The following is a 22,450-nucleotide window of genomic DNA, read 5'->3' on the forward strand; positions in this document are numbered from 1 at the left end:
GACAAAGGTTGCTCCTTGACGAGGAAAACATCGAACAGCTGAAAGGGGCAGAAAAGACCATTTTCTCCGCGTTAGCCGTGCTGCCTGAGTGAGGCAACATAAAATGGCGACTAAACGCAAAATGGCGGCTGTAGCGAAGCAAAGCTGAAAACTACGTAACCTCAATCAGCGCTGGTCTGCCATTACAGGCAGTGGGATCCTTTCGCGGCCGAGCAAAGCCGCTTCATATAAATTCAAAAAGGTTGCCCCTGAGAAAGGATTCCACAAGCAAAATTCATAAATCCTTTTTATTTGGACTCCATCGGCTGGTAACTGGCAGCGTGCTCATAGCTACATTCAAGTTATTACACCAACACCAGACGCGTTTCTGGAACTCCTGTCCCCTTTATCAATGGTTGTGTGCTGTGTGCCAAAGTTTGTTCTATTCCATTGCACTTAAATATATCACAAAGTCCTGCCCTATATATGCACACCATCTATATTTCTCACTTTTTGGTAGCAGAAAAGGCCACTCTCTTGTCTACCTAGCCCATTGAGAGTGTGTGTATGTATCTGTATATATGTGTGTGTGTGTGTATACGTCCGTGCCTTCTCCTATGGTTTTTTCTATGGGAGCTGGATGGAGTGCATATACACACACACACATATATACAGATACATACACACACTCTCAATGGGCTATATATATATATATATATATATATACATATATATATATATATATATATATATATATATGTATATATATATATATATATATATATATATATATATATATATATATATATATATATATATATATATATATTCAATGAAAAAACCATAGGTTTCAGGCCTTATATAGTTAGTAATTAGTATTAAAAAAAACTTGCAAATTCACTGAAAAAACCATAGGTTTCAGGCCTTATATAGTTAGGAATTAGCATATAAAAAACCTTTGAAATTCAATGAAAAAACCATAGGTTTCAGGCCTTATATAGTTAGGAATTAGCATTTAAAAAACCTTTGAAATTCACTCAATAAACTATAAGTTTTAGGTGTGTTATAGTTAGCTGGACATTTCACTCATACAAAACCATTGAAATTGCTCCTATATAGTTAGTTGGACTACCTATATTTCGCGCACCCGCAATCCACTGCTGATGATGTCACATATTACATCATTCATGACATGGTCAGTGACATCACTGATGACATCTCAAATGACATCACTGATGACATCACTGGTGACATCATCCAGTGAATGTGGTTTGCTTCGTTATTTAAATATGCATTATATAGAGCAATTTGCATTGACGAATGAGTGGATATATAAAAATAAATATTTGGATGGAGGATTTAGTAGCAATGTAATTGACTGTTTACTTTAACAATGTATAGTGTCTCACTAAATATAGTGGATAGTGACTAAACTGTGTGAATATCTGTATCACTTTGTCAGTTGTTGTGTAAACTGGTTCTCCAGTTGGTTACTAGCTATGTGAAAGTCTAAATTACTTATTAATTAGTTAACTGAGTATTTGTATTGGAGAGTGAATGTGTGTGTGGTTCGGTGGGGGGTGTGTGAGTGCCCAAAGGTGTGTGAATAGTTGATTCAGTAGATATATGAAGTTAAAACTACATGTTATAATAGTTGTTTGGGTGAGTGAATATCTTTATAGGAGTGGTGATGAGCAAATATATGTCTCTTTGGTGTATTTCCAACAAAGTAGAAAAATAAAAGGCAGTGTATATGTCAGTTTATATGTCAGTTTTTGTATATAAATAAGTATTCATAAGACTCAATGATTCTGTAAGTGACTATATGGATGACTGTATACTTGTAATAATTATTTTATAATACAGTAAGTATGACTTACTATGTCAATGAATATATGAAGTGGTGTTTGTATAAGTGTGTAGCTAAGTAAGTATGTAAGTATGATCCATTGTTTGCATAAGTGAGTAGGATAACTTCATATTTTAATAGGTTGTGTGCTGGTGTGTAATGACGATATAGGTGTATAAGTATTTTTGATATTGTTCTATTTTTCATTGACAGCATGTATGATTGAATCTACACGTAAGTGATTAGATGTGTGTATACATCTAAGAATCACTGAGTGGGTTTTTAGATACTTGTATTGCTGTGTCAATGGATTCAACTATGATACTCTGTATTTTACAAAGAGTGATGAAAGATTTTACTAGTGTATGAAAAGGTGTATGTGATTGTCATGTGGATGATGTCATCAGTGATGTCATCAGTGATGTCATTTGAGATGTCATCAGTGATGTCACTGACCATGTCATGAATGATGTAATATGTGACATCATCAGCAGTGGATTGCGGGTGCGCGAAATATAGTTAGTCCAACTAACTATATAGGAGCAATTTCAATGGTTTTGTATGAGTGAAATGTCCAGGAACTATAACACCCCTAAAAATTATAGTTTATTGAGTGAATTTCAAAGATTTTTTAAATGCTAATTCCTAACTATTTAAGGCATGAAACCTATGGTTTTTTCATTGAATTTCAAAGGTTTTTTAAATTCTAATTCTATTAGCGGATAACGTTTTATATATATTCAAACGTTTTTTAATGCTTATTCCTAACTATATAAGGCCTGAAACGATTGGTTTTTTCAGTGAATTTCAAAGGTTTTTTAAATGCTAATTTCTAACTATAAAAGGCCTTAAACCTATAGTTTTTTCAGTGAATTTGCAAGGTTTTTTAAATGCTAATTCTATTAGCGGATAACGTTTAAATATATTAATATCCTAGTGGGACCACCTGAGCAGCCCTAGGAGGGTCAGGGTGTTTCTACCCTGCCCCCTTTTTGTGTTCTACACGTTTGTTTTTCTGCTTTCTTGTGCCTCAGTCTATTAAGGCCCAAGATGGATGCCAACACTTCCTGGTTAGAAGTGTTGACAGACAATGAGCATGCAGCTTTCTCGGGAAGGCATGCTGATTGGCTGTCACTGTCTGTCAACACTAGCACAAGATGGATGCCAACACTTCCTGGTTAGAAGTGTTGACAGCCAATGACCATGCAGCTTTCTCGGGAAGGCATGCTGATTGGCTGCCACTGTCTGTCATCACTCCAAACCAGGAAGTGTTGGCAGCCATCTTATGCCTTGTTAGAACCAAGGCACAAGAAAGCAGTGAAACAAAGGTGTGAAACTCGCAAAGGGGCCAGAGTAGAAGCACCCTGACCCCCTAGGCCTGCTCAGGGGGTCCCACAAGGACCCACAAGGCAAAAATTAAAAACATTTTTTTTTTGCCTTGGGGGTCCTTGTGGGACCCCCTGAGCAGGCCTAGGGGTCAGGGTGCTTCTACCCTGCCCCCTTTTTGAGTTCTACACATTTGTTTTTCTGCTTTCCTGTACCTCACTCTACGGAGGCACAAGATGGCTGCCCACAATTTCTGTTTTAGATTGTTGACAGACAGTGGCAGCCAATCAGAATGCAGCTCGTGCACGTAGGGGTACGCACGTAAGCGTACCGTACGCGTAAGCTTAGGAGTAAGGTGAGCTGCTATAGATATATATGTGTTTTTGAAGTTAATTTTCATAAAAACCACTGGAGCAATTTTCACCAAACATAGCAAAGGCACATCTGCGTACCAGTCCCTGCAATTTTCCCATGTTTGGTGTAATTCCGTTCAGCGGTTCGGGCTGTAGACTCGTCAGACCGTCCTATGGAAATTAACATGGGAAAAACACGTTTTGGGACCCCCCTTTTTTCTCAGCCCCCACTTCACGAATCCCCCCGAAACTTCCAGGGAAGGAGCGCAGCGGAGCTGGCCAAACTTTTGGAAAATTACACGCAAATTCCTCAACCGGCGCCAAAGTTATTCCCAATAGAGGGTTGCGGATTTCCTATGGTAGCCAATCCTACTATATATACCTACTGGCTATCACCAGTAGGTAATATATATATTAACAGGTGAGATAACAACGCCAGGGGGAGGAGCAGGCCCTCGACCAATAAGAGGGCGGCAAGACGGACATTCGTAATTTTGGAAGCCTCCTGGATACTTGGGCGCTGACGAAGGCTTATACATAGCCGAAATGCATTCGCCATATCAGAAATAAAAGCTGCTTCCAAAGTCTTCCCCTTGTGGTCTCTGCTCTCTCGTAAGAAGGAGTTTTCTTTTCATATATATATATATATGCACTCCATATCTTTTTATGCAGGAAGGTAAAAATTACTATTCCCACTCCAGTCAGTGTGACAGTAGGGAAAGCGTTGGATAGCGTAGGGGGTAAAAATTACTATTCCCACTCCAGTGAATGCAACAGTAAGGAAGGCGTTGGATAGTGGGAGGGTAAAAATTACTCATCCCACTTCAGTGAGTGCAACCATAGGGAAAGCTTTGGATAGCGGGAGGGTAAAAATTACTATTCCCACTCCAATGAGCGCAACAGTAGGGAAAGCGTTGGATCGCATAGGGGTAAAAATTACTATTCGCACTCCAGAGAGTGCAACAGTAGGGAAAGTGTTGGATAGCGTAGGGGTAAAAATAACTATTCCCACTCCAGTGAGTGCAACAGTAGGGAAAGTGTTGGATAGAGTAGGGATAAAAATTACTATTCACAGTCCAGAGTGTGCAATAGTAGGGAAAGTATTGGATAGCGTAGGGGTAAAAATTACTATTCCCACTCCAGTGAGTGCAACAGTAGGGAAAGCGTTGGATAGCGTAGGGGTAAAAATTACTATTCCCACTCCAGAGAGTGCAACAGTAGGGAAAGTGTTGGATAGCGTAGGGGTAACAATTACTATTACCATTCCAGTGAGGGCAACAATAGGGAAATTATTGATTTAATAATTAAATAAATATAAATTCATTATCAATACCAATAAAATATTATTTAAAAATAATTACAATTACAAAATATGTAATAATTAATTAATTATAAATACCAATAAATATTATTTATTTAAAATAAATTACCTATTAATAATTAATTAAATTAATTTTCAATACCAAAAATTAATAAGTAATAAAAAACATTTAATAATTAACAGTAAATTAATTATCAATACACAAAATTAATTTCAATAATGACTTAATTACAATTCAATTACTTCCCACCCTATTACCCTATAAACCCACAACCCGCTCTGAATAAAAAATTAATAGAATTAATGTAATTTTCAATTAATAAAAATGAATTACCAATTAATAAAAATGTATTACCAATTAATATTTAATTAACAATAAATAAATTATTAATACCAATAAATAAGAATACATAATTACTTAATTACTATTACATTACTTCCCACCCTATTCCCCTATAAACCCAAAATCCGCCTCAGCACTAAAACCAAAATTATATTAAAAATAATTAATAATTCCTAAAAATTCATATTTAATTTACTATAATTAAATTACTTCTCACCCTATTCCCCTATAAACCCACAACCCGCTACGGAATTAAATTACGCAAAAATTAAATAACATAAAATTCATTACTGTAAAAAAATTCAAACATACATTACAAAAATAATACATACTTTTAACAAATATACTAACACTTAAAATACTATAAAATTTTTTATTTTTTTTAAAACTGTATTACAACTGTCGATATCACTAACTTCAATATTATGAAAATCAATATTTCTTACCTGAATTTCGATATTCTGCACCACTATATTTTTGCAATTCGATATTCTGTACATTCTATATAAAAAACTTGATATTCTGTCCAGTCGATATATTTTTTTCGATATTGTGACTGTTCACCTGTAAGGGTACAATGTATAGAGGTAAACATGCCGGACCAAAAGTGTGCTATGAATGTACACTGAGTAAATGTGTCTACAGTAGTACATTATATGGAGGACCCTGGGTTCCAGATTCGTAAGCCCAGGCCTGCCTAGTGAAGACATGAAGAGAAGAAGAATCCCACTAGACAGATTTGCTCATTGCTGCATTCCTTTGAGCTGGGTAAGACACACACTGAAGAGAAAAGGAAGAGACTCCCTTTACACTTCAGAAGACTGCTCTTTGATTCAGTGATAGATCACAAGGAAGGGGCCTGGGCACATTTCAAGAAGAGAGAAATGGAGCTGATAAGTAAATCATAAGGAGTAGGGCTGGGGGTCTTGGATTAGCCTTCTGATGCACATATCACTGTGGTTGACATCCAGGTGTGAACTCGGTTCACTCCAATGAATTATTTTGTGACAATTAAGTATGGGTGAAATTTGCGAATTCGCGGTACGCGAATTTGTGGTCCGCGAAACTGCGAATTTGCGGGTTTTTTTGTGTGTTCACGGGGCTTTTTGCGTGTTCGTGGGGTTTATTGCGTGTTCGCGGGATTTTTTCAGCGCAGCTACCGCGAGGTTACCCATGCGGTCGTACATGGGCTAGTTGCATGCTCGCGTTGTGCAACTGCGTGTTCGTGTCCGTTTTTGCATGCTCGCGGACAAAAAGTCTTGCGACGAAGCAAAAAATCCGCAAGCTTGCGAATTGCAAATTTTTTGACAAATTCGCGTGATTCGCGGAACGCGAATTTGTCAAAAATTCGCAAATTCCGCGAGCGGAACGGATTTTACGCCCATGCTTAGAGACAATCAGCTTATGAATCATGCCTACTGTGACAGACATCCTATATGAGGGAGGAAGAAAGAGAGAAGTGTCCACTTCAAAAGATGCATAACTCCAACATAAAATAGCAAAGCAAAGACTCAGACCCTAAATTACATTTGGTGTCTGGAACAGGACTATAAGAAGGGGAGATTGAATCCCTAAAAATATGTCATCTGCCAAGCAGCCATATGAGCTGCGTGAGAAAAGGAAGCTCTGAAATGTGTCTGCCTGTGATTAGGACTGGGGGCCAAGGCCTGTTAGTCTCCCTTCTGGGCGAGGGAACATTCCCCAGGACGCCAATATCACCTCCCCTTGAGCACCATCACCTGCCTGCTTGTCAAGACCAGTGTGCCCTGTAAGTGAGATGAGAGTGTTGAAGGGAGCAAGATCCAGAGGGGAGCCCTTCATAATGATTCCCAGAGTGAGGTGTGAGGCTGTGCACCGATCCGGCTATGGCCTGTGTGCATTATTGTTTCTGTGACCCTCGAATGCCAGTAGAGCGCTGCCTTATTCTAAGCCATACCAGAAGCACTGTGCGGGAAGCACCAGGCCTCATCACTGCCCCACCGTGACCCCATTTGCCAGAGGGGGTCACCGGTGAACTGATTTTGGTCCATGAGCTTAAGACTTGTGACTGCTGTAATCGGCAACCCCATATTCCAGGAGGGGCCACCAACGTGAAGGCGATTGCTTAAGGAGAGTTTTTACCGGAATCATGAGTACTGCAGCAACCCCGTATGCCAGGACGGCTGCCAGGACCACTTTGACCAAGGGTTTGTGTCATCGCCTGAACCAAATGAATACTGCAGTGACCAGCGGGACTAGCCCTCACACTGTGATCTGCATCTGAAGAAGGAAATGAGATGCAGAGGGAGCTGAATAGCTAGATGGAGAGACAAAGGAAAAGCTAGACGAAGGAAGTGAAGAAGGGATGGGGAAGAATGGAGGGGAAGAAGAAAGGAGGGAAGCATGGACAGAATGAAGAGATTAGAAAGGAGGAGAATGGGGAATGAAGGGAGAGAAGGGTGCAAGAAATATTTGAGTGCAAAAATGCTTATGAAAAATGAATATGTCCTAGTGTAATGTAACTGGTGCTCATGTAAAGTGGGTCAATACCTTGGGGTCGTGTTCGCGCTATACAAAACAAAAAAATTATCCCCGTTTCTAAACTTGATAATAGTGTTTAAGATGGCATGGTAGTGCTGGCGCTGCTGCTCCTACAGCTCGGGCTGCACTGTCTGCTATGCATGGGCAGTGGTAATGGGGTGTGGGCAGGGTCTTGGCATGTATTTACCAAACAATGCTGTCTGTGTTTGAAAAAAATAATGCTGTCAGTAGTGTATGTTGGTTTCTGAGCAATGGCAATAGAAGCAACCAGTGTGTTTTTCAATTTTAAAAATTGTGTGTTTAAAAACATTAGCTGTGCGCATAGCTGAAGTTAGTTTCCAGTCAAAGAGCGCTGAAAGTTGAGCTTTAAACATTCTGCGGTGGTCGAGAGAGGGACTTGGAAGAAGGTCCATATTACAATGGTGTGGGACAAATGCGATCATCACATACACACTGACCTTGTGCATCCCTGAACTCTTCCAAAGACAAAGGCAGCGTCCCGAGAGTGATGTGTGCGGCCGGCATGGCAAAAGTGAAAGCGTGCGGAAAATAAAAAGGAGCGGGTGCCATTCCCAAAGCAGCATCCCGCAATTGGTGTGCGTGTGCTGTGTGAGTTTGAAAAAAATAATGCCGTCAGCTTTGTGCGTTGGTTTCTGAGCCATTGCAATAAAAGCAACCAGTTTGTTTTACAATTTAAAAAAGCATGCTTATAAACACCAGCTGTGCACATAGCTGAAGTTAGTTACTAGTCAAAGAGTACTGATAGTTGAGCTTTAAACATTCTGCACGGGTCGCGAGAGAGGTTTGGAAAAAGGTCCATGCTACAATGAATGCGGGAGAAACGCAATCATCACATACACACTGACCTTGTATATCCCTGAGCTCTTCCTCAAGGGCAGCGTCCCGCGAGTGGTGTGTGCGGGAATGTATGATGTTACAATGCATACTTTTACAACGCATACCACACAACGCATTTTTTACAACACAAATACCATTACAACGCATACCTTTAGTACGTGTACCATTACAACGCAAATTCAATAAAACGCTATAAAAGTGCCATCACAACGCAAGACAATACTCCGCATACCATTACTACGCATATTTTTTTTTTTTTTTTTAAATTGTAACCTTAAACCTGGTACGGGATGCAGGGAAAATAGGGGTTTTGGGTGGAGAAGTGTATTAAAGTGGTAAAGCCAACTGAGCATATATTTTTAATAAAACAAACATTGAAAACATAATGAATACTCGGGTAGTAAAATTAATACTCGTGTATTAAAATAATACTCGCGTAAAAATTAAGTAACAAAAAAAGTAAACATAATATTTTTAAGACAGAAACAGAGCACATAAATTTTCAATACAATACAGTAAATAAAATAACGACATAAAAAACTCCATCTTTCATAATAATTATTTATTATTTATTTTATTATAAAGTTTTGTATAGCGCGAACAAGACCCGTGGGTATCAGAGCGCTTAACATAGAAGGCATATGAGAAAGACATATATATACGACAGTTATACGGACAACAAATATGAGGTAGATGATAAATATACAATATACGTGTGCAGTTAGCGTTGATAGTCAATGGTGGGTGTACTTCTATCTTAAGTAAAATGTAAAAGCAAGTCTGACAGTTAGGTCATGATCAGAATAAACAAACAAAAATAAAACGAGCCACCATTTTCTAACCTTGCAGATGCCGGAGTCCTACAAAAGTTTTCATGTAACAAAATCGAACCCTCTGCAAACAAAATGGAGGACTCATCCCAAATGAACACATGATACAGACACTTTTTTTAACAAATAAATTAAATTATACCTTCTCACATCAAATAAATCACCTTAAAAAAGCAATTAAAATTAGTATTTTTATGTAAATAATGGTTTTACACACCCAAAACTATAAATACAGCTGATCCACCATTTTTTTTTTGTCCTCATTTATCACCTTGGTTTCGAATGAGGTCACCGTCTGGGAAACTACAATCTGTCTCAGGTTAACAACCAGGCAGGGTATGGTTTTAGTCGCCTCTAAATGGACCGATACCCTCAGATATGTTCTGTCCTCAGGGACCATCAAATAAGAAACCAAAAAGAGAGTGCTAACACTACCTTAGCCAGCAAAAGGTGCAAGTACAACCAATACCTCCCAGAAAGTAAATCCGGGCTCTTCGGGTTAGAAGCACCATTGGTGAGTAATCATCGGACCAGGTAAAACATTTTTTTTTTAAAACCCGTTAAGTCAATGCCCCCAATCCAGCTGGTGCCAAAATGCTCTCTTAGCTGGGTTACCAGACCTTACTAGATCAACTCTAGACACTTGCAAAACTGAAATCTGCCAGTCGATGTGTGAGGGCGGAACAGAGTCTTTCCACTTTTTGCAAATCTCTCTACGGGCAAGTAGAATTAAATGGAACAGGAGACTTTTTGCTTGCCCTTGAACCTCGGCCGAAAGCCCAAAGATGACAGTGGAAAGGTCTAGAGTGATTTGACTTCCTAATGATTCAGAGAGAGTGTGGCATATGGCATCCCAAAAAGGAGTTAAGCGAGGGCACTCAAAGAACATGTGGGCATCCGCAGCCGCTGGTAGACCACATTCAGGACAAACCACAGGGATCCCTTGTGAGAATTTTGAGAGTCTGAGGGGAGAATAGTAGGCCCTGTGGAGCGTGAACAAATGGTTTCTGCACAGCCACGCTGGCTAAACAAGTTCCCACAAAACTTTGAATGAGCTGTTCCACATATCCTTTACATTATGTCCCGGCATAGTAGGTCCCCAAAGCTGGTCTGGTAGCAAAAATTCCCCATCGAGTTCCTCAATAATCAAATTGTACCAGAGGGAGACTTCCTTTTTAGCCGGTGGATTATCTACCAACTGGGATACTAAATGACTATAGCCTCCAATAGGAAATCTATTTGCCAAGGATGGCCTAGCCAAGAAGGATTGAGTCCACCCAGCCATTTGCATATATTTAAACCTTGATAGGTTAGGACCCACTCTATCTCTCAGACACTCCCACGGAAGCAAACTACCCTCTGAATATAAGTCCCCCCAAACTAGCATCCCTGCCTCCTTAAGCGGAGCCACCAATCTATCACCCAGCCACAAAGGGCTCTCAGGAAGACCCCAAAGAGGTGTCCTATAGCCATAGTAGCTAACTTTTAAGTTGACCATTAACTTTGCCCACATTTTTGTTAAGCCCTGCAAAATCTTCAGCATAATTTTTTTTTTTTACTTTTGGTTGCCAAATTTAAACAAAAAACCTGACTGGCTAAGACCTTCCCCATCTAGCAAAGCTAAGAGCTGAGCTCCCACTCCCGAATCCACAGGCATCTTTAAAAGCATTCTGACATGCGAGAGTTGAAATGCCCAGGCGTACAACTGCAGGTCAGGGGCAGCCAACCCCCCTTTCTCTCTGCGTCTCCTAAGTTTCTTCAAGGCAATCCGCGGAAGATGCCTATTCCAAATAAAGGAAGAGATATCCGCCTGTAACTTCGCTATTATGGAGGGGTCAAAATAAAGAGGGATCGTATTGAATAAAAAGGAAACTTTGGGTAAAATGGTCATTTTGACCAAGTTAACTCTCCCTAAAAGATATAATGGTAGTGATACCCAGGATCGCATTAACAGCCGGCAATGCTTTGCTACTGCATAGAAGTTAGAGGCTACTAAATGATTTATGTCCTTCGTAATGTTTAAGCCAAGATATCGCATAGAAGTTCCTGGCTGTATGCTGATTTCACAGAGATCATCATTCCAAATCAAAACCTCGGTTTTTGAGGCATTTACCTCATACCCTGATACTTCCCCGAACTCCTGTGCTACCTTCAATGCTGCTGGAAGTGCGGTTTGTACATCCGAAGAAAGGATAAGCACATCATCCGCGTAGAGGGCTACCTTACGCTCCCAACCCTCATACGAGAAAGGCTTAATATTCATGTCATCACTCAAGCGTTGCGCTAAGGGCTCGATATACAAATCGAATAGGAGAGGGGAGAGAGGGCAGCCCTGCCTCGTCCCCCTGGAGATGTTAAAGGGGCCCGATAGCGCTCCATTAACCAATACCAGAGCAGTAGGGTTTTGATACAGAAGACCTATGTCTCGCCGAAAACCCCTCCCAATATTAAATATGGCCAGGGCCTCTGACAGGTATATCCAATTTACCCTGTCGAAGGCCTTGGTGGCATCCAGAGTTACCGCAGCCAGGGGAAGGGATGCAGCAGTAGCCATATCTATGGCTCCTATTAAATAATATGTTAATTCATACAGCTGGTGTCCTTTTATGAACCCCTTCTGATCCTGGTGAAGCAACTCGGGAGCAACCCCTGCCAGCCTCCTTGCCAAAACAGTAGCAAAGATTTTGTAGTCTACATTTAAGATCGAAATTGGCCTATAAGACCCGCAAGAGGAGGCAGGCTTACCAGGTTTCAGAATAAGAGTAATGGAGGCACTGTTCCAAGATTCTGGGGGAGGCTGACCGTCCATCAAAATTTGGTTAAATAGAGTGACAAGAGGTGGTGTTATTTCATGTTCTAATAACTTAAACATTTCTGCTGCTAGACCGTCGGGTCATGCTGCTTTCCCTTTCTTGCCTCTTCGAATAGCTGCCCTAACCTCCTCCTCAGAAATCTCACTATCCAAGAGTATACTTTGATCAGCAGACAGGGCCGGAAGGGAGATTTTACTTAGCCAATGCTTAACTAGATCAGAATTGATGGATTTATCTTCATGGTATATTTCCTGAAAAAACTCTCTAAAGACTGAGCTTATGCTCTCATCTGATGTAATTATGGAATCATTTTCGGCTATTGACACAATGTTTTTACGAGCCTGGTCTGTTTTAGCCTTCCAGGCCAACAGTTTCCCTGCGCCTTCCCCATATTGGAAGTGGGCCAATTTGCTGGCTTCCCATCTTTGCTGAACGCTCTTACTCAGAACTGAACCCAAGTGTGCTTTTAAACCAAGCAACTTATCCTGGAGTGATTTTTTGGCCGTCTCCATAGAAGCAGGCAAAACATCGATATCTGATTGAGTTTTAGCAATATCTATCTCAATGGAAGCAACCTCCTCCCTATATTGTTTAGAGCGATAGGAGACTTTGCCTGTAATAAGCCCCCTTAGGCACGCCTTAAGAGAGTCCCAAACTACTCCAGACGCTGCTGAACCAACATTTATGATCATAACATTTTGGATCTCGCTCTTAAGATAGGAGACATCATCAGGCTGTGAAAGAAGAGAGCGATCAAAAGACCAACCTCTAGGGGAGATGCTAGGAATCCCCTTATACTCCATGAGTATTGCAGAGTGGTCAGACAGATGTAAAGGGAGGTACTTTATAGATTTAACAGCATCCGTCAGACTCTGGCTTATCAGAACAAAGTCAATTCTGGATTTATGATGGTATTTATAATTTCTAAAGGAAATGCCCTGTTGCTGTCCTGACCTTAATCTCCAAATGTCCATGTATCCATATTGTCTCATGGATGTGAGCAAAAAGGACCTTGATTTAGAAAGGGCCACCGGACGACTACTCGGGGTTTTGTCCAGGAGAGGGTCCAAGACTATATTGAAGTCGCCTGTCCAAATGGTTAGTTCAGGACATGACAGAAGGTGGGTAAAAATAGCCTCAAGTGAAGAGGGATCATCAATATTAGGCCCATAGTAACCAACAAATGTATATTGGACCCCAGAGATGACAACTGTGGTAATAACCCATCTGCCACCTGGGTCCACGATCTGGGCAACTAACCTGGCTTTAAGCTGTTTTTTAAAAATAATTGATACCCCTCTGATGTTAGTATTCTGTGAGGAAGACACCGCGAAGTCAATCCATCTATTTTTCTTCACTAAGGCGAGAGATTCAGCATGCTTCAGATGAGTCTCCTGGAGTATAACTATCTGTGCCTCCGAGTCATGCAGATACTGTAACATTTTATCGGCTCTCGGTTTGGAACGCAGGCCATTGACATTCCAGGAAATGACTTTAATATACCCCATAGATTCTGATCCAAGGCCTAGCTAAATACACCAGCACATGGAAAATAACCACTCTACACCTTTGCAAAACTGTTAACAGTTCAGACAGCAACATATACAATTGAACTAAAATCAAATGAAAAATGAGGAACTTTTTGTTTTTAACCCCCGACCCCTCCCCCCTCCTACCTCTGTGACCCCCCACATTCCTCCACCCATCCCCTGGAGAACCCTTGCTTTATCTAACCGGAACAGGTCCAGTAGATAGCACCCCTCCCCGCGCTCCCGCAAGAACTACTCCAACCCCAACTCTAAGTGCATAGTGCAATGACCTGGTATTATACAGGATTATAATAAACTCTCTCTTAGGATGGTAAAGATGAGAGCACAATGTGCTTGTTAAAATACCCCTCACACACTAAAAAAATCCTTTAGTGTCATGCTTCATCATGGGGGTCTTCCCGTCCCTCTACGGGGCGGGGCGTGCTACGACCTGACGAACTACGCGGGAGCACTTTGAATGTGACAGAGGCTATGTGACAGTGCAAGGTGAGTGATGTCAGTGAAGTGTAGGGACCTATTTATGTGTGGGTGTTAAAAAGACTAAAAATTCCCTGGCTAGTGGAAAAAACCGATTTATTCACTTCCCTAGCTGGGAACGTTAAGAAGGGGGTTTTGAGGTAGAGCGATTAGCTTGCTACCTGGTCTACATGTTTCGTAAGCAGTCCCCTACTGCTTACTCATCAGGACCTTCTAGTGGCCCCTACTAGAAAATGCTCGGTTACTAAATATAATATGCCTACAGTCCTAAAAACTAGCAGCAAAAATCAGCTGATAGTTTTAGCTTCCGGGCATGAGCTGGCCCAGGGGAAGCGAGATAAAAATTTATCAAAAAAGTGGACCTTGTTGCGGCCTCTGTAAAGGAAATGGAAAAAAGGAGAGAGAAAAACACCAGATTTATACAATTGTATATATAATCTGTCATTCAGCACAAATTATTGACAGTGCCACTGGTCTCACTATACGTCCATATCAGCCTATTTGATAAAGAATATACATAAAACTTTATGAGCAGAGATGCGGTGCATTCTACCATCCCCTAGTTGTTCGTTTGCACTTGCTGACCGAACATCGTGCGTGTAGCCCGATACAATTAGGGCTGGCTTGTGTCAACACACACATAATCATAACTCAATGCACACATCAGCATCACACAGGGTTAAAATAAGAGGGACCCGATTCATTCGAGAGGAATGTTCAATTCGAAAAGTGTTATTCAGAACAGTCATTCAAAATCGCTGTAGGGCACACAAAAGTTTTTGATACATACTACTTTGGCACACGTTACGTGCCCCATGAGCTGACAGACGGTAGGTGTTCCCCACGGTAATCTGCAAGAGAAAGCCGCGCCCTTAGCGTAAAATACACAAACCAAAGTAGTTCGTTTTTAATTATTAGCTTCTGTCTAGTGGACCAAGTTTTTAAAGACTCATGGTCAAAGTCTATTACTCACAATTTCCGCATAAGTTCACTGCCTTACTCCTACCCGTGCTGCCGCTCCGAAGAATAATGGGGTCTTGTGCTCGGCAATCATATAAACTCCGCGTTGCGCTGTCATCACGTTTGGTGTGTGATGACAAGACTAGCACGCTGACCTAAGATGGCCGCCGTTAGCGGAACGTCGGGTGGTGCATTCACGGAAGTCTTTCTTCCGTATTTACTCTTTAAAAAGGATCGTATGCCTCAGAATATTTATTTCTATTTGCTATAACTCCATGATTATTATTATAATTTCTAAATATTCGGTTATGTCTGGTTGTAGAATTAGTTTGGGTAATGATTGAGGTTGCTGACACTAGTGTGAAGTCAATACACATCGCGGATTATTTTAGGGGCTGAGTAACAATGTAGAAAATAAAGAGGCTTTTACCTAGGTGCTCCGAACTTATATATTGTGATCAGTGACTATATATACCTGTAACAATAATGCCACGGGAAAGATTACGTTATTACATGGTATTCATAGACAGTATGTGTCGTTTCCATGACGATGTCGCTCAAAGAGAGGTGGCATCTCCCATGCTACATGAGGAGCTATGCTCCTTAAACGAGACAGAAGAACTACCTTAATATTGGTCTGCAATCTGTAAGTTTAATCAAAAGCAGGTGCCGCCCCTGTTGGGGCTCTCATAAAGAGGCCAGGGTTAGTAGTAAAAAAGGGGGGTACCTCTCAATGGGGGATAGGTATGCATGATCTACAGCTGGCCCCAAGGTATTTCATCGTTCAGCCCATGCTTGTTAGATTGGACACGGAAAACCCACCTTTGTTCTTTTTCCAGTAGGTGTTTCTCATTGTCAATCTGCTCTATCACAGTCCAGGTAATGTCCTCAGGTTTATGCCCACTTTCAAGGAAGTGGTTGGTTAATTTTGTACTTGACTTCCTGCATTTAATTGTGCTCTTATGCTCACCTATTCTTGTCTTTACGGCCCTGCTCGTCATACCGACGTATTCAAGGTTGCAGGGGCAGGTGATTAGGTATACAACATTGGAGCTGTTGCAGTTACTGAAGCTTCTCTGCTCCCATTTCGTCCCATTGTTGAAGGTTAGTGTCTTACTCTTTTTGGTAAGGCAACACACCTTGCATCCACCGCATGGGTAGTGTCCTTGTACAAAACTGGAATTACCTTGGGCATTGACCCTATTTTCCTTAGGTCTAGTGTGTACCAGTATATCTCTCACACTCTGTGCTCTTATGTGCGAAAACATGGGTTTCGGAATCTGAAGACCTCCGCTGTTAAGAATCTTCCAATTCTTGTTGATGATCTTGGTTACTTGATCAGAACTTGTGTTATACGTGGTAACACATATGGGTCTCTGCTTTTCCACTCTTTTTGCTTTATCTTCGAGGAGACTCTCTCTGCAGTTGTTCCTGGCTCTTTTGTATGCTTTATCAATAATCCGCTGAGGGTAGTTTCTAGTTTGTAGTTTCTCCCGTAATTCGTTGGACTGTGATTTAAAATTGGCAATTTCTGTGCAATTCCTGCGGAGGCGCAGGAACTGTCCGTAGGGTAGATTGTCCCTCAGATGTCTAGGATGAAAGCTTTGGTACATCAATAGACAGTTCTTGGAAGTGCTCTTGAAGTGTGTTGTTGTCATCAATCTGCCATTTTTCGGGAAAATGTTCAAATCAAGAAATACCAGATTGTTATTGGTGGTGACACTGGTGAATTTCAGGAACTCGTCTTGGGAGTTCAGCCATGTAAGAAACTGCTGAGCGGTCCTTTCATCTCTATCCCAGATGATAAGGATATCATCGATGTACCTTTTCCAGGTCATGATGTTGTTTCTAAATGGGTTACTGGAGTTCAATATCCTAGTTTCCTCAAGATGGTGCACATAGAGACCAGCTATGCTTGGAGCAAATGTGCTCCCCATGCTGGTCCCATGTTTCTGGAGGTATAAGGTGCCGTTATGTTCAAAAAAGTTCTCCTTTAGTGCCAAAGAGCAGCATTCCATGACCACATTTCGTGGGGTTTGATACTCCCAGTCGTCTTCAAAGAGAACATCTTCGATTATTGCCAGGGTTTCATTGTGTGGCAGGCTGGTGTAAAGGCTCTCTACGTCACAGCTAATTAACAGCTGTGTATTCGGATCAAATGACACTTCCTCAAGTAAATTCAGCACATCTTTGGTGTCTCTAAGGTAGGTAGATGTCCTCTGTATCATACGTCTCAGAAATGCATCTGCAAATCTAGAAACTGGTTCAAGAACCGACCCGATCCCCGAGACGATTGGTCTTCCCGGGGGGTTCTCTAGGTTCTTGTGGATCTTCGGTAGGATGTACAGGTAAGGAGTTCTCGGGTTCTCTTGACATAGAAACTCCCCTTCTTTTCTGGTGATCCAATTGTGAGACAATGCCTCCTCTACCATCGTTTTGATTTTGATTATTATTCTCTCGGTAGGGTCGGTCCGTAAGAACTCATAGTTTCTTTCATCTTTCAGTAATCTTGTGCACTCCTTGTCGTATTGTTCTTTATTTAGTAACACAGTTGCACCCCCCTTGTCCGCTGGTTTTATCACCACTTCTTTGTTGTTGCTCAATTCTCGAAGTGCTTGTCGCTCTTCATTGGAAATGTTTTGGAAGACTCGTTTCTGCATTGGGTTGAGTTCTTCAAGATCCTTCATGACCGCTTTTTCGAAGGTCAGAAGCTCAATAGGGAGTGTATTGTTCATAGGGGTAAAGGTAGATTTTGGCTTAAGTCCCGTATCTCCTTGTTCGGTATTATCCTTCTTGTCTTTAAAGAAGATCTGGAGTTTCAGCCTTCTTATAAATTCCTGAATTTCTTTACAGAGGTGGAATTTATCCATGTTGGCAGTGGGGACATATCCTAAGCCTTTCTCTAGTACTCTTTTCTGTGATTCAGATAGCTCCGTGCCGGTCAGGTTTACCACTAGGCTCATTTCTGATTCTTGGACGCCCCTGTCATACTTCTGGTTGACACTCTCGGGGTTCCTTCCTCCTCGATGTTCCAATGTACAGAGGTGCCTCTCCGGTTCCTCCCCTTGTTTAGTCCTTGGCGCGCGCCTAAAAAAGGAGCCGATTGGTCAAAATAGCTATAATCTTGTTGGTATCCCCATTGTGGGAAAGGGCCATTTGGATGTTGAAAGGGCGGTGGGCCATACTGTTGTTGGGGGTACATCATAGGCTGCGGGTAGCTGTTCCATCCCCGCATGCCACGGTTGTTGGGTCGTCGGAAATTTCTTCGTGTGCCCTGGTATCTAGGGCTTTTGTTGCCACTAGAGTTCGAGCTGTTGGATCCAGCATCTGATGAATCATCATTGGAAATATTATCACTCGATGGTTTGTAATTGTCTTTTATATAAGGGTAGATCTTCTCTTTTGTCCACCTACTGGTGTCTTTTTTTAGTTTCTCATATTTACTTTCTTTGAGAGTTATTTCAAAGTCATTTAATGTCTTGTTTAGTTCGTCAAGATACTTTTTAAGATTGGCCGGAGATTCATAGTTCTTGAGACGTATCTCTATTGCTTGTATCTCCCCTTTTAAATCAGTTGCTAATCTGCTTGCCGTCTTGATGATAAGTACAATCCAATCTCGTGTACATCTCCACGAGATTTGGGACCAATCGATTTTAAAGGTTTTATCTTCAAGAAATATAAATGGTTCATTCCGAACTACAAGGCCTGATGGAGCAGTATTGACCTTCAAATACTCAGACATTAGTAACCCATGGATCGCAGTTTTTATCTGGGTTCTCCTTAGTTCCTCCAGTTCATCCCAGTCACTATTTTTTGTGGAGGGGCACCCGGAGTTGAGTCCTTCAAAAGTCCCTAGAGTGGCCATTAGATTAGAAATTTCGTCCTCAGTGAATGCGAGGCCTAGATCGGCCATTCTTTAACAAGAAATCAGGGATCCCTCTATCCTCCCTGCGTTAGATACCGTGAAATGCAGAATCACAAAGTGGTGTGGAGAAACGGATCCTAGTCAACTTCCGCAGCTGCACGCTGCCAATAATTCCAAAACAATAGAGGAAGTGTAGAGGTGTTGACAGAATCACCCTCCAATTAGATATACATAAACAAAGAGATTCTATCAATGTGTGGTGGTTTTAATTTTTAATTTTTATTTTTACATGTGGATGGTGAGAATAATAAACTCTCTCTTAGGATGGTAAAGATGAGAGCACAATGTGCTTGTTAAAATACCCCTCACACACTAAAAAAATCCTTTAGTGTCATGCTTCATCATGGGGGTCTTCCCGTCCCTCTACGGGGCGGGGCGTGCTACGACCTGACGAACTACGCGGGAGCACTTTGAATGTGACAGAGGCTATGTGACAGTGCAAGGTGAGTGATGTCAGTGAAGTGTAGGGACCTATTTATGTGTGGGTGTTAAAAAGACTAAAAATTCCCTGGCTAGTGGAAAAAAACGATTTATTCACTTCCCTAGCTGGGAACGTTAAGAAGGGGGTTTTGAGGTAGAGCGATTAGCTTGCTACCTGGTCTACATGTTTCGTAAGCAGTCCCCTACTGCTTACTCATCAGGACCTTCTAGTGGCCCCTACTAGAAAATGCTCGGTTACTAAATATAATATGCCTACAGTCCTAAAAACTAGCAGCAAAAATCAGCTGATAGTTTTAGCTTCCGGGCATGAGCTGGCCCAGGGGAAGCGAGATAAAAATGTATCAAAAAAGTGGACCTTGTTGCGGTCTCTGTAAAGGAAATGGAAAAACAGGAGAGAGAAAAACACCAGATTTATACAATTGTATATATAATCTGTCATTCAGCACAAATTATTGACAGTGCCACTGGTCTCACTATACGTCCATATCAGCCTATTTGATAAAGAATATACATAAAACTTTATGAGCAGAGAAACGGTGCATTCTACCATCCCCTAGTTGTTCGTTTGCACTTGCTGACCGAACATCGTGTAGCCCGATACAATTAGGGCTGGCTTGTGTCAACACACACATAATCATAACTCAATGCACACATCAGCATCACACAGGGTTAAAATAAGAGGGACCCGATTCATTCGAGAGGAATGTTCAATTCGAAAAGTGTTATTCAGAACAGTCATTCAAAATCGCTGTAGGGCACACAAAAGTTTTTGATACATACTACTTTGGCACACGTTACATGCCCCATGAGCTGACAGACGGTAGGTGTTCCCCACGGTAATCTGCAAGAGAAAGCCGCGCCCTTAGCGTAAAATACACAAACCAAAGTAGTTTGTTTTTAATTATTAGCTTCTGTCTCGTGGACCAAGTTTTTAAAGACTCATGGTCAAAGTCTATTACTCACAATTTCCGCATAAGTTCACTGCCTTACTCCTACCCGTGCTGCCGCTCCGAAGAATAATGGGGTCTTGTGCTCGGCAATCATATAAACTCCGCGTTGCGCTGTCATCACGTTTGGTGTGTGATGACAAGACTAGCACGCTGACCTAAGATGGCCGCCGTTAGCGGAACGTCGGGTGGTGCATTCACGGAAGTCTTTCTTCCGTATTTACTCTTTAAAAAGGATCGTATGCCTCAGAATATTTATTTCTATTTGCTATAACTCCATGATTATTATTATAATTTCTAAATATTCGGTTATGTCTGGTTGTAGAATTAGTTTGGGTAATGATTGAGGTTGCTGACACTAGTGTGAAGTCAATACACATCGCGGATTATTTTAGGGGCTGAGTAACAATGTAGAAAATAAAGAGGCTTTTACCTAGGTGCTCCGAACTTATATATTGTGATCAGTGACTATATATACCTGTAACAATAATGCCACGGGAAAGATTACGTTATTACATGGTATTCATAGACAGTATGTGTCGTTTCCATGACGATGTCGCTCAAAGAGAGGTGGCATCTCCCATGCTACATGAGGAGCTATGCTCCTTAAACGAAACAGAAGAACTACCTTAATATTGGTCTGCAATCTGTAAGTTTAATCAAAAGCAGGTGCCGCCCCTGTTGGGGCTCTCATAAAGTGGCCAGGGTTAGTAGTAAAAAAGGGGGGGTACCTCTCAGTGGGGGATAGGTATGCATGATCTACAGCTGGCCCCAAGGTATTTCATCGTTCAGCCCATGCTTGTTAGATTGGACACGGAAAACCCACCTTTGTTCTTTTTCCAGAAGGTGTTTCTCATTGTCAATCTGCTCTATCACAGTCCAGGTAATGTCCCCAGGTTTATGCCCACTTTCAAGGAAGTGGTTGGTTAATTTTGTACTTGACTTCCTGCATTTAATTGTGCTCTTATGCTCACCTATTCTTGTCTTTACGGCCCTGCTCGTCATACCGACGTATTCAAGGTTGCAGGGGCAGGTGATTAGGTATACAACATTGGAGCTGTTGCAGTTACTGAAGCTTCTCTGCTCCCATTTCGTCCCATTGTTGAAGGTTAGTGTCTTACTCTTTTTGGTAAGGCAACACACCTTGCATCCACCGCATGGGTAGTGTCCTTGTACAAAACTGGAATTACCTTGGGCATTGACCTTATTTTCCTTAGGTCTAGTGTGTACCAGTATATCTCTCACACTCTGTGCTCTTTTGTGCGAAAACATGGGTTTCGGAATCTGAAGACCTCCGCTGTTAAGAATCTTCCAATTCTTGTTGATGATCTTGGTTACTTGATCAGAACTTGTGTTATACGTGGTAACACATATGGGTCTCTGCTTTTCCACTCTTTTTGCTTTATCTTCGAGGAGACTCTCTCTGCAGTTGTTCCTGGCTCTTTTGTATGCTTTATCAATAATCCGCTGAGGGTATTTCTAGTTTGTAGTTTCTCCCGTAATTCGTTGGACTGTGATTTAAAATTGGCAATTTCTGTGCAATTCCTGCGGAGGCGCAGGAACTGTCCGTAGGGTAGATTGTCCCTCAGATGTCTAGGATGAAAGCTTTGGTACATCAATAGACAGTTCTTGGAAGTGCTCTTGAAGTGTGTTGTTGTCATCAATCTGCCATTTTTCGGGAAAATGTTCAAATCAAGAAATACCAGATTGTTATTGGTGGTGACACTGGTGAATTTCAGGAACTCGTCTTGGGAGTTCAGCCATGTAAGAAACTGCTGAGCGGTCCTTTCATCTCCATCCCAGATGATAAGGATATCATCGATGTACCTTTTCCAGGTCATGATGTTGTTTCTAAATGGGTTACTGGAGTTCAATATCCTAGTTTCCTCAAGATGGTGCACATAGAGACCAGCTATGCTTGGAGCAAATGTGCTCCCCATGCTGGTCCCATGTTTCTG

This window comes from Lissotriton helveticus, chromosome 4_1, assembly GCF_964261635.1.
Source record: "Lissotriton helveticus chromosome 4_1, aLisHel1.1, whole genome shotgun sequence".
NCBI lineage: Eukaryota > Metazoa > Chordata > Amphibia > Caudata > Salamandridae > Lissotriton > Lissotriton helveticus.